The following is a 14,269-nucleotide window of genomic DNA, read 5'->3' as shown; positions in this document are numbered from 1 at the left end:
CAATTTGAGGAATCTCTTGCACTTGACCCCGATTGGGGTCCGTACTTGAGCCGAAAAATGGTGCATATTCTTGATGGTAATAATCGACACAATGCTTGGATGGACTGCATTTCTACAGGTGAGTTCTCATTGGGATGTTATAGTTTCTTATGATTCTTTGTCCTTCCTAATTTTGTGTTTTATTACAGGGTTTTAAGGGGATTTGTCCATGCATTGTTGTGTTCTCTGTAAATTTTATGTGTTCGAGCGGAGGGATGTGGGTGAGCTTATGTTTTCATTGTCCAGGTTGAACAAGTAAGTTAATTTGTTATCAGAGTCTCCTTCTATGTCAAGTAAGTTGTTTGTACTCAAGAATATTAACATATTTTTTCTTTGTTTTGTAGGACGCATGATTATGCATTTGTGCCAACCACATTTGGTGATCGTCTATTTCAACTAAGAAGATTATGAGAGTCCGACCTAACAACTCTCATGGCACATTTGGATAATGAGGACAAGCTATGGTTGAGAGAGAGATGCAGAGTGCGTCTGCCAGAGGAAGGCCCAGTTGGCTTCATTTGCCAATCTAGATTATGACTTGGCTCTTGTTCAAGGAGATGGAGCAAAAAATTGATGAGGCATCAAATGGACCACTTGCCGAGTCTGCTATACTAGGGAGAATGTGACTCGAAAGATAGAAGTGAAAACAATGAAGATCCTGAGGTGGATAGGATTCAAGAACAGGTAGTAACTCTGCTAGGATTGGAAAGTGAGGATTCACAGGAGGATTCAGGTGAAAAGCTATGGAGGTTAACAAAATCCTTAGTGGAAATTGCAAAAATCTTTTACGAGTAGAAAGTAGACAACAAAGATAAAATTATGCAATAGTACAAGGAACGTATTACCAAGTTGGAGGCAAGTGTAAAGGAGATTGAACAATACGTTCAACTCATAGTTGACCTCCTTGCACATCTTGAAGAAGAAGAAGAAAGAACATCTACATTATGGACTGCAAATTAATTGCAATAAACTTCAAGGAGATAAGGAGTGACTTGAAAGGAGAAATGCGAATTTGACAAAAGAGAAAGAAGCAACGGGTAAGGAGCTAGTCGCTGTGAAAAGTGAAAGAAGTTAGCTACACGAGGCAGCGAGCACCTCTCAACAACAACTCAAAGAGACAAAAGCCAAGTTAGCAGAGTAATCACTCAATGCACAGAGGCTGACTGCTCGTTTTGTGACAAAATGGAAAAACAACTTCGTAAAGCCAAAGAAAACTTCATCACACAACTGGAGAAACATCAAGAAGAAAAGAAGGCAGTATTGAGAAGTATAAGGCACTTTCTTTTCAACTACAAAAAACACGAAAGGAATGCCTCAGGTTCAAAGTGGAAGTAAGAAAAGAGCAAAGAGCTGGATTCCTCTTAGCTACGACTAGCAGAACTCAATCAAGGAGAGTCCTCCCAAAGAGAATAGGACCAAGGTACGCTGCTAGAAACTATTGCAAACCATGCAGGCCAACTGGCAATCACACCTAGAAACCCTGTGCAAACCCAATCCGTTTTCACATAAGCTCTTCTTATGTCCCTCACTGAAAAAGATTTTGAGTTTGACCTTATACATAAGGTCATAAGGATATACAAACCCAATCCGTTTTCACATCAGCTCTTCTTATGTCCCTCACTGAAAAAGATTTTGAGTTTGACCTTATACATAAGGATATAGAGTGGATGGTGGTCCAAAGGATGTCTAGACACAATACACCTACATTAGTAATGGCCATTTTTCACAATGACCTGAAATCGGAAAATGTTAAAAACATCTTTGTGGCTCCAATTCATCCTATAGTACTTAACTTCAGAGCATGGGTGAGAGTCTTGATGCATTCTCAGGAATTCATAGGAGATGAAGAGATAATCTCCTTAGGTTTGCCAGAAAATCTCTCATTTGATTCTCCTTGTCCTAGGGATTATGTAGCTAATAGCATAACTTGGAATATGGGCTCTATGAGGCAAGGTATTGCTCAATTATCTAAAGATTAGAAATATCAAGTCTTACCAACCTTTGGGGATATGGAAGTTATACCTTCTATTGTGCACCCATTTAGAAAATCTAGAAGCACAGGGTTCAAGGGAATTTGATTTCATTCACCTTAACTGCCCCATACTAAAGGAGGAGGAAGAAATAGAGTTAGAAGAAGGTATTCATGATCACTTCTAGGATAAGCCTAAAAACCTAGATGTGGATGAGGATAAGAGGAAGCAACTAAATAAATTAACCTATCCCTATAACATGTCTATCTTCTCTACCTCTCTTGGCCAAAGCACATCTAAAAGTCAACCAAGCAGTCAAAACAAGCCTACAAATCAAAACGGATACACCTCAAGAAGATGTGCAGGTACCACTGGCTCAATACTTAGCAGATGAAAGGAAAAGATGGGCACATAATTTTGAATGGGAAGTTTATGAATTGGAGCAATTGTTCTAGAGATTGAATGTCAGTCTAGAAGCTCAAGAAGCACATGCTATCAATGTGGAGTTTGTAGAGCAGCAGTTATTGTGACCCTAATTCAAAATTGTGATACTCAAACCAAAAAGGTGGGAACTGAAATACATATTCTCTTCACCAACATGGAGCAATAGATGCTAGGCACTCATGATATCTTTCATTAGGAAAGGGAACACTGGGAAAGTAGGAAGGAAGTGGCTGTTAAGGAGGTACGAAACTTGGAATACACTCTGGAAAGAATCATGGAAGAAAGACCTTGCAGTATCTAGGATATTAGCTTGATAGAAAATTACTTTCTATAGTCAGCAAAAACGACTAATGGCACCCAAGAACATATACACAATAGTGGAAATGCTACTAAGCTGCTTCAATGTGTTAATAGTTACCTTGCGGTTAAATTTTTTGAACCTAACACAAGAAAATATGTAGACTTTAATGTCATATCTGTCACAATATGTAGTGCCCACTCTAGTCTTTGGTTTGTTCTATGGTGATTATAGGGTGTAGGATGTCAGAGATTATTCGCCTCTTGCCTATGCATCCATTTGTCCTCAATTTCAGAGCTTGGGCTAGGAACATTATGCTTACACATGTATGGAATGAGAGTGATTCACCATTAGAATTGTCAACTCCTCTTGAACTATACAATTTTCAAAGCTAATCAGCATGGATTAAAGAGAGTGTGTGGTGGTTAGAAGTGTATGGTGTGCAAGAAGTGAGGGCCGTCTACCAGCACTTGCTAGGCAAAAATAACTCTTTTTATCATCCCTTGGGATTTGTCAAAATTCTCCACAACATATACAACTATTTAAATAATATGCTTTGAGATGATGCAGATTCAGGAGTCTATGTCAATTTGGTCAATTATCCACAGGAAGACTCACAAGAAATCCAGGAGTTGCAAAATAATATGCTTTGAGATGATGCAGATTCAGGAGTCTATGTCAATTTGGTCAATTATCCACAGGTAGACTCACAAGAAATCCAGGAGTTGCAAAATAAATATCATGGCCTCTGGGATCTTGCAAGAAGCCTATAGGAAAATGAACAAATGTTACAAAAAATAACCTATCCTTGCTTTTTAGATTCAAATCTCTTAGAAGCTCCAGCTCTTTCACAATGTACAAGTGGCTTAGAAATTATGGAAGAGGAGCAAACAGCTAATCCCAACACTTCTGCAGGGGTACCAATTGAACAATGTAGGTACAGAGTATTTAAGGACATTCCAATGGCAACTCATAATATTGAGCATATATTTACAAGAGAGGATGTCTTTGAGTTTCTACTAGATAAGGACTACTTGTAAGTGATTAGAGAAGGGAATCCATGGTTACATCCCCAACTATTTTTTCAAGAATTAATGTAGATAATCACTTTTGACCCTACTTGTCCTTATGATCCTTCTCTTGGAGTAGAGACTCCCACAGCCAAAATGATTAAAAAAAGGCATACTTATCTTATCCACCTGTGGATAATATGAAAGAACACATAGAACAGGAGAGCTGGAAGGCTACAGATTTATGGGTGCCCATAGCCAATCAAACACAGTTCAAGAACCCTTCATCTAGCTGACCTATTGGATGCGCAACTAGTGTCATTTCGTACAGAGCATGCATTTGATAAATGGAAGAAAGATCATCCAATAGAAGGAAGAGGTGGATATGCTTTACCACCAGAGTACAGTGAAAAGAATCAGGGATGGGAGGTGAACAACTTGAGTGGCGGCGGCAACAGTACTTACAAGTAGAACAATATACCTATACCAACTTCCACTTCCCATGTAGATAAGGGTTGATCCATGTTATATGCCATATCCTAGATGATGGACAAGGAAGGAATTCATAGATAAGAGGGACATGAATCCTCACTGTATCTTTAATTATCCAAAGTTTAAACCCTCCACCTTCACAACAACGATCCAAGAAATGCACCAACATTTCAAGGTATGCTATTATGTATGGAGGCAGATTCTAGATTTCGCTTTTGTGGCTACCATCCGGTTCATACAGTTATTAATCACTCTCATAGATTTGCCTCACAAGGGTACAATATGGGGAGCTCATCAAGAGTTACTTTATGATCTAAATATAGGGCCTAACTCAGATCAAGCAGCTTTCTACTTCCATCGTCTCATATTTTTGCCTGGACATATGTTTGAGACTATGGTGGATATAGAAATTTGGCCCCCCTACAAGGCATTCATAGGAACACAATATTCCTTATAGCTCTACGACAACTACATTGGCAAGTATCTGGTAATCATTTTCTATAAAACTAAATTTAGAGTACTCATGTACAAATTGTAAATATAAGTCACAGTTGCCTTTTGTTTTGTTGGACAGAGGGCATAGTCCTTTTCTTATTTATCTATTGTCGCGCTAATGGTCTTCTCAACCATTAGCATAGTCCTGCTTGTTAAGGGTCACCTGAGATTTTTCCATCGAAGGCATAGTCCAGCTTCGTGTCAAGCACTGGCTCATTATATATATGCACTCACTTTTACCACCATTTTATTATTTATTATTTTTTTAAAGGGAGAGAGAGTGGAGTTCCTTCGGAACCTTGCCAACAACTACCCCCTTCAAGTACATCTTCGTATAGGGGGACCTTGGTGGTGGTAACAGTGGCCCAAGGTACGACCTATCACTTGAAGAACCCATCAATATGCTTTACTTTCACAACATTCCATTTTCTTTTTGTGACGCATATAGGTGCTTGCATTTTTCAAGCGCATGCATTAGGAACTCTTTGTTAGTTTCTACCTATGCACATGCATTGCACTTGACATCTGAAACCTCGTCAGCAAAAGCCACTCCACATAATCCTAAGCGTGGATAACATAAGAAATACATCACTGTCTACCATTTATGATAGTACCCAAGTAAGTAATCATGCAACCTACAAGGTGTTGAGTGCTCCAAGGTGGCTACTGCTAATAAGGTCACTGACAATGGAGACCGGTAAGGTGTATGAAAGAAATGCAGAGTATAGTGAGTAGAAATTTTACTCAGAAGATGTAGAGATCAATGTCACTAAAGTGAAGCGTGTAGATGCTTTCTCATGTATCTGCACACCCATCTGTAGTAGATTTGACACAAAACTACTCCAGAATTCAATGAAGAACAATGAAAATTTGCTCCTTGCAGAAAATCAAAAACCACACGACGACGGCCCTCAAAACGTGCCCGAAATGAAAATCTAACCGCAAAACTGTGGTACAAAGTGCTACACACTTCACGATCCTCTTTCTTCTCCCAAAAGGTCTCCTTGATTTTATTTAAGAAGACAAGTGACTCGAGGTGAAGGGTAGGCAATAGCACAGGAGTAAGGAGCGTATGCTTTGATACCAAATGTTAGAAATACGGTTACAAGAATGCGCACACACACACATAGTGGAGATGCCCAAGGGAGAATATAATGAGATGATAGATTGATAATGAACGTGTACTGGTGTGTATACTAGCATGGGAGGGGAAACCCTCCTAAAGAGGGAAAAAGTGCCCCTGACTGGTCCTAGTGTGTTCACACACATGACTACCAAATATGGCTACACAGTGATCTATCTCAAGGTTCCATATTTAAGCTATACTGATTTGCATTGTTAAAATTTAAGCAAACACAACTATGAGCCAATGATTAGGAGTAGGGTTCCATATTTGAGCTAAAGATACCTTGTATATTGCAAGTTAGTACAATGCGATTTAGGTTGGTGTGGAGCGGAAAAAAGAACAGGAAACAGGCCTCTATAGCTTCCCACTCCCCCAATCCTTGGAATCACTAGCAACCTGGGGCACCACCAGCACACTGGCTGGAACACTTCTCACACGGCTCACCACACCACACCACCCACACCAGAAAAATAGCACAAAATAGGGGCACCATAGACGACAAGTAATCACCCAACAACACATACACTTCCAATGTGTGCATGATGACGAGGTAATCGAAGGCTGGCACAAAGTGCGCTGTGAGAGTGTAAACCCGTGGACTACACCACCAAAACACGTCAATCACGCCTTCTCCTGCAAATCAACACACACAGGATACCAACACACAACCATAGCCAGATACATCACCAGTATCTTTCATCCTTAAATTCCCAGTCAAACACTTCCATAGAGCTTCTTTCGACACAGAAGCTTTTACTCACACAACCATCTCACATACACCTTCACATCAACACACAAGATGTATACTCACAAGGCTGTCCCCCATGGTGCTACGAGCTGCACCCCAACAAGAAAAAAACTCTCTGGCATCACCACACACCAGCCACCGAGAACTGGCAGAAAAACAAACAAAAAGAACCCATCTCTGTCATCGCCAGCGCACAGCACTTCTCTGTCTCCACGCTTGTAGAGTCGACGCCACCTTCTTGAGCTTCGCTGCACTCTCTCTCCTTCACTGCCAGCCGCCGTCGCCGTCTTCCTTTCTCTCTTCACTGCACTCTGCATTTCCCCCTCGCCTCACACCATTGTTGATGCACGTGTTCTTTGCTGTCGGCGCCAGCCTCCTCTTTCCTTCACTTTCAGTTGACACCGCCACCTTTTCTACTCAGCTTCCCTCAACACCCGCCTTCTCTTCTGCAGCTACTGCTGCATACATGGGATCACACCCAGCCACTACTGCAACCAGAGGCGGCCTCCCAGCAAGTCGCCAGCCCCCCCTGTGTCCTTGCAAATCCTCCGTCTCCTCTCTTTTTTGCCCACAGCCGACCTTTGCTCCTCTACTGTCCTCGTCGCTGTGCAGACGTCACCCATTACCAGAGGCGGCCCACTCACCAGTCGGCACCACCAACTCCTTCTCTGCAGACGACGAGCTCTTCTCTTCTACTGTCCACGCTCCATTCACGACCTCGCCTTCCCTACTCACTTCTCTGCGGCCAACCCCACCATTACCCCAGGCGGCCAACCCCACCATTACCCCAGGCGGCCCACTCAGCAACAAACTCCTTTCCTTCGTTGCCACCAGCCGACCTTCCTTGTCTTCGCAGCTTCAGTCGGCGTTTTCTTTTCACCTCTCCTTCTACCTGCGTGCTACCAGCCCGCCACCACTCCCTTTACTGTGGCGACCTCATACCTCCGCTGCGATGGCCACCCTCCTTTTTGCAGAGCCACCACATACTTCATTAGCTACACCGTAAATTACCAAACATGGCTATTGCCCATGCGCTGCGATCCACCTTCACGTGTTTACTAAAAATGGCCAACATCTACACACAGTTGGCGCCAAAGAATAACATCCAAAATCAGCCCACGACGACTCTTCCTCATCCTCACATTTGGGGTTCCCATATATTTTCAAGTGGAGGCATTACCAAAAGCTCGGAAAAAAGCATGAAATCACCCTGTTCCAACATGCATGCGTCAAAGCCCAAAGGCCGTCAACATCAAAGACCTTCCGCAAGCTTTCCACACATTGGAGACCAACCTTCCTCAAGGCCATTTGCACAGCTACAATGAAAAAAACTTCAAACCTCAAGCACCTTCTCCGAGAAAAAACCATGCCTGTACTAGCCTACTACAAAACGATCCACTCTGTACATCTGCCAGGGCATTCAGGGCAAAGCTTTTTTACATGCCATGCATCCCATATGTACACAAGCCCAAACTTTCAAAATTTTGCCTAACAGTTGGATGTTGGTGAGGGAAGCCTTATATCACATTATTGTACTGACTTGCAATATACAAGGTCTATATTGCACTAGTATGTATTAAACTAGCCTCAAAAGCTCGCGATACTACAATTTTTCATTACAATGTAGGTTTTGATTGTATAGTTCCATGTTGCACAAATATGCAACAACCACTACCAATTGTCCTAGTGATTGGGAGTAGGGCTCCATATTTGTGCTATACTAACCTTGTATATTGCAAGCCCGTACAACACAATTTGGGTGGATGTTAGCAATTTGGGTGGATGTTAGCAAGTGAAGCCTTATATCGCGTTGTACTGAATTGTAATATACAAGGTCTATGTTGTACAACGCAATTTGGGTGGATGTTAGCAAGTGAAGCCTTATATCGCGTTGTACTGAATTGTAATATACAAGGTCTATGTTGTAAAAATACACAACAACCACTAGTAATAGGCTTAAAAGACTCGCAAAACTACACTTTTCATTAGAATGCATTTATGGGCTGGTAATCAGATGTAGGATTCCAGATTCGCGCTATACTTACCTTGTATTTTGTAAGTCAATACAATGTAATTTGGGGTGGATGTTGGTGAGTGAAGCCTTATATCGTGTTGTACTTAATTATAATATACAAGGTCTATGTTACACAAATATGTAGAAAACACGAACTCAATTGAAGACATGCCCATTGCTAAGGTGGCAAGGGTTTTACAGGTTTCCAAGCCATCCTTGTACAAGGCAAGGTCTCGTGTCCAAGCCACTTCAGATGATGGTAATGGCTTATTCTCATTGGCGGCATGTTGGAAGCATAAATGTGGTTATAGAAAAAGATTAGGAAAGAAAAGTTACATCAAACACCCAATCCATGACTCGACGAGCCACATGTATATTATGTTTAATTGTTCTAGTTTCAAGTGTTAACCAACTTACTAATTCATTTTATGGGCACATTCTTTGCCTAATTAGCATATTTATCATCTGCTCATTAGCCTAAATGATACTAACTAACTGGCATAAAAAGTTCATATATGCTAGGTAGCATATTTCTCATGCTAGTTAGCATATCTATCATGCTAAGTAGTATATCTATCATGCTAAATAGTATATCTTTCATGCAAAGCAACATATCTTTCATGTTAAGTAGCATATATTTCAATTTAGTTAGCATTTCTTTCATGCTAAGTAGCATATTGTACATGCTAGTTAGCATATTTATTACTATAAGTAACATATTTTTCATGCTAAGTAGCATGAAAATCATGATGTTAGCATATCTTGCATCCTAAGTAGCATATCTTTCATGCTAATTAGCATATGTTGCATGCTAGTTAGCATATATTTCCTGCTAAGTAGCACATCTATTTAATCTTGCTAGTTTCAAGTCATGCTAAGTAATGTATAAGTAGCATATCATGCATGCTAGTTAGCATATTTTTCACTCTGAGTAACATATCTTTCATGCTAATTAGCATATCTTGCATGTTAATTAGCATATCTTTCCTGCTTTAGGTCATGCTAAGTAGCATATCTATTGTGCTATTAGCATATCTTTCAACCCAAGTAGCACATCTTTCACGCTAAGTAATATATCTTTTTGGCTTTTTTATCTGTAGGTTAAGTTGTTTAGTAGATTCAAAGCTTCTCATCCAGAATGAAAAATTCAATTGCGTTCATTTGAGTATTTGAAGCCTTTCTTTGTTCGTCGAGTGAAGGACAAATATACATGTTGCTGTGAATATCACGTGCAAATGTCTTTCTTGATCACATGTGCTCTCAGAAGTTTGGTCTCCATGGGTGTGGATGTCCATGCAGTTGTGAGATTTGTGTTGGAGATGGTACCAACAAAACATGCTCATCTATAGGGCATACCTTCAATGGTGTCACACAGTTGTGGAAGTCATATTCTTCACACCATAGTTTTTGCAAGAGGATGAGTCCTTCCATAACAAAAAGTGCTTGATGAGGCAATGCAAAAACTGTGGTGTGAAGAATTTGGCATGCTGCCCTTTGGAGACAAGAAAGGGAGGGAATTCTATGATTGTGAAGGTATTTGCATTTGTGGAGACTATGGACAAAAAGAAGGAAACAAAAGGAAGAGGAAAGATCTTTTGAACAAAGAGATGCAGTGTTGGGAGTTTCTTGCACTTTTGAAATCCAAGCTACGTTTCTTCATTACTCACAATTACGTTTCTCGGTGGCAAGCACAACAATTTAAAGAATGTATTCAAAATTTTCCTGATGGTGTGGTTGTATCTGTGATCAACTTTGCCAAAAACTATGCTTTTAAAGAGAATAATGAGATCCAAAATTTGGTTAGGTTTTGTCCCGGGTGCCAGGGAAAAGAGTTCCCAGGTCCCCTAGCCGGATATTCATACAAACTTAAAACTAGTCACACCACTTACACACCCAATATGAAATTGCCTTTTTCACAAATTCAGCTATCTTTAAAACAATCATTTAATGAAACTATAGTATCACTGATCATAATCCTCCAAAATATCTGGTTGAATCCTAATTTCCAATTTTTCTTTCATCGGTGTACTTATGGCATCATTGGTAACCAGAACGCTCACCACCTGTCCACTCAGGGGCCTTTTTGATAGTTCCTAGCTTATAGTACCTGGCAATATATTCACTTATAAAAATCAAAATGGAACCTCCGTTGAAGATCAACAAGATCAACCAACAGATCCATATAAAAGAGCCATGGACTCATCCATTGAGGACCAGCAAGGTCAATCAACCAGATCCATGCCCGAATTCACTTCCCCAGCATTTTTGACATAAAACAGTCATTTAAAAATGAACTCTTGTCTTTCCACATTGTTCCACATCAATCCTCATTTATTTCATATGTATTCCCATTCTCATCACATCATTTTTCATCTCATCACATCTTTCCTCATTTATTTGCATCAGATCTCATCCACTCGCATCTACCCATTCCACATCTCATCACATCATATTCATTCACATCACATATCATCCATTCACATCTATCCCAATTTACATCACATCTCATTCACTCACATCCCGATTCACATGACATAATATCTCATTCATTCACATCCCGATTCACATCACATCACATCTGTTCACGTCCATCACATCCATTTACATCCATCACATCACATTCATTCATATCCATCACATTCATTCTCATCACCATCCCATCACATACATTCTATCCACATTATATCACATCACTTCTATCCACATCATATCTCATTCATACACATCTCATCTCATTCATCCACATCCATCCAATCGTTCACATGTACGATTACCCACATCTATCCATACATTCATATCTATCACTTCACATCCACATATATTCATGTCACATCACATCACATTCTTTCACATACGCATCCACATCCATTCTTTCACATACATCCACATCCATTCTTTCACATACTCATCCACATCCATTCTTCATATACACAATCACATCCATTCTTCACATACACATCCATATCCATTCTTCACATACACATCCATATCCATTCTTCACATATACATTCACATCCATTTTCATCACATACACATCCACTTCCATTCTTCACATACACATTCACATCTATTCTTCACATACACATCCATATCCATTTTCACGAGAACTTCTTGATCGAAATTCTGAATTTCATACCAGAATTCCTCAAATTCTATAACCTTGATCCACAGATTAATTCGAAGAGTCTCAAACTTATTTTCAGATTTGGCGGGAGTTTTGAGTGTATTTTTCTAAACAGGTCACACCTTCTTTCCTCCAAACTGACGAAAGAGTTTTTGGTCTTGGTCATAGTTTGATTCAAGGTTCCAGTCGGATAAGATTTTTCCTGAACTATCTTTCTCGAAAATGTTTCGTAATTCAGTTACTATTTTACTGAATTTCTTTCTTTGAATATTTAATTAACTGATTTCTAAAATAGTTACGAATTCCAATGAGGAATAAATTAATCATTTATCTAAATATTTCGATCTTGATAGATTTTCTGAATTTTCTTTTTACAATCTGTGTGAATATAAAACGATAGAAATTTCTCTCTTAGAGTATTTAATTATTCATTTATCAAATATTCATTGAATTTAAACATGGAATTAAAGAGAATTCTAATTTTGATATAAAAATTCTTTATGTATCTATTTATGCGTAAAAATCAACTTCAATGGGGATAACTCTTTTATATATAAAAAATCCTTTTATTCATCTATTTATGCATAAAATCAATTTTAATAGGAATAACACTATTAAAATAAAAATAATTTCTTTATACATCTATTTATGCATAAAAATTAATTTTTATAAGAATAACACTTTTATAATAAATTTTTTTTCTTTATGCATCTTTCTATGCATAAAAATCAAATTTAATAAGAATAACACTTTTATAATAAAAAAATTTTTATGCATCTTTGTATGCATAGAAATCAAATTTAATAAGAATAACACTTTTGTAATAAAAAAATTCCTTTATGCATCTTTCTATGCATAGAAATCAAATTTAATAAGAATAACACTTTTATAAAAAAATTCCATCATGCATCTTTCTATGCATAGAAATCAAATTTAATAGGAACAACACTTTTATTAAAAAAAATCATTATGCATCTTTCTATGCATAGAAATCAAATTTAATAAGAATAACACTTTTATTTAAAAAAATTCCTTTATGCATCTTTCTATGCATAGAAATCAAATTTAATAAGAATAACACTTTTGTGATAAACAAATTCCTTTATGCATCTTTCTATGCATAGAAATCAAATTTAATAAGAATAACACTTTTGTGATAAACAAATTCCTTTATGCATCTTTCTATGCATAGAAATCAAATTTAATAAGAATAACACTTTTGTAATAAAAAAATTCCTTTATGCATCTTTCTATGCATAGAAATCAAATTTAATAAGAATAACACTTTTATAAAAAAATTCCATTATGCATCTTTCTATGCATAGAAATCAAATTTAATAAGAATAACACTTTTATAAAAACAATTCCATTATGCATCTTTCTATGCATAGAAATCAAATTTAATAAGAATAACACTTTAATATAAAAAAAATTCCTTTATGCATCTTTCTATGCATAGAAATCAAATTTAATAAGAATAACACTTTTGTAATAAAAAAATTTCCTTTATGCATCTTTCTATGCATAGAAATCAAATTTAATAAGAATAACACTTTTATAAAAAAAATTCCATTATGCGTCTTTCTATGCATAGAAATCAAATGTAATAAGAATAACACTTTTATAAAAAAATTCCATTATGCATCTTTCTATGCATACAAATAAATTTTAATAATTAATATCAGTGATATCCATGCATATTCATAGATGAATATGTATATGGAGTAATTAGAATATTTCTTTTAGATGTAAAAATGGTGGGAATTACTCTTTTGGAATAACATAAAAACAAACTTTCTTTTTCATAAAATTATGGAAAATTTTTGCCATAATCTCCTTTGTATGACTGACCATTTGTCATTTTTATCTTTCTTCATTTAATTTAATTAACCCAATTTAGAATTATAGAGCTCTAATCTACACAATTTTCTAAATTCAAGAGAGTAAACAATAAGAAGAGTTTGATTAATCTCACTTAGTTAATCTTTCTAGGATTAAGAAAGGCTGGAATGTAAAGAAGAGAAGGGGGTGGCCTTTTCATCAAAGACATAGCATTTGAATTTAATTCAATCATTTGTAAAACATAAAAATCAAGAAAACCATAGATTTTTCATTAAAATTTATAAACAAAGTAAGAAAATTTATAAACAGAGTAAGAAAATTAGCTTACATGGAGCTTGTAAGCTCTCCTTTGGCTTGAGGGATTGAGGGTTCTACTATTGTTTGAAGCAATAGTGGCCACCAATTCATTTTGGAGAGGATTAGGCCAAAAATAATTGAATTATTAAGAAATTCAATGTAAATGATGGCTTAGGACAGGCATCACATCACATTCTTTCACATACACATCCACATCACATTCTTTCACATACACATTCACATCCATTCTTTCACATACATCCACTCTCATCCCATATCATTCATTTACATTCTGATTCACATGACATCACATTTTGACTAGCATGTTAGTGACTGTTAACTAGCATACTAGATCCTATCAAAACTACTA

Source organism: Cibotium barometz, chromosome 38, assembly GCF_041138505.1.
Source record: "Cibotium barometz isolate CiBa-2024 chromosome 38, ASM4113850v1, whole genome shotgun sequence".
NCBI classification, from domain to species: Eukaryota; Viridiplantae; Streptophyta; class Polypodiopsida; order Cyatheales; family Cibotiaceae; genus Cibotium; species Cibotium barometz.
Note: the sequence above shows the minus strand (reverse complement) of the source record.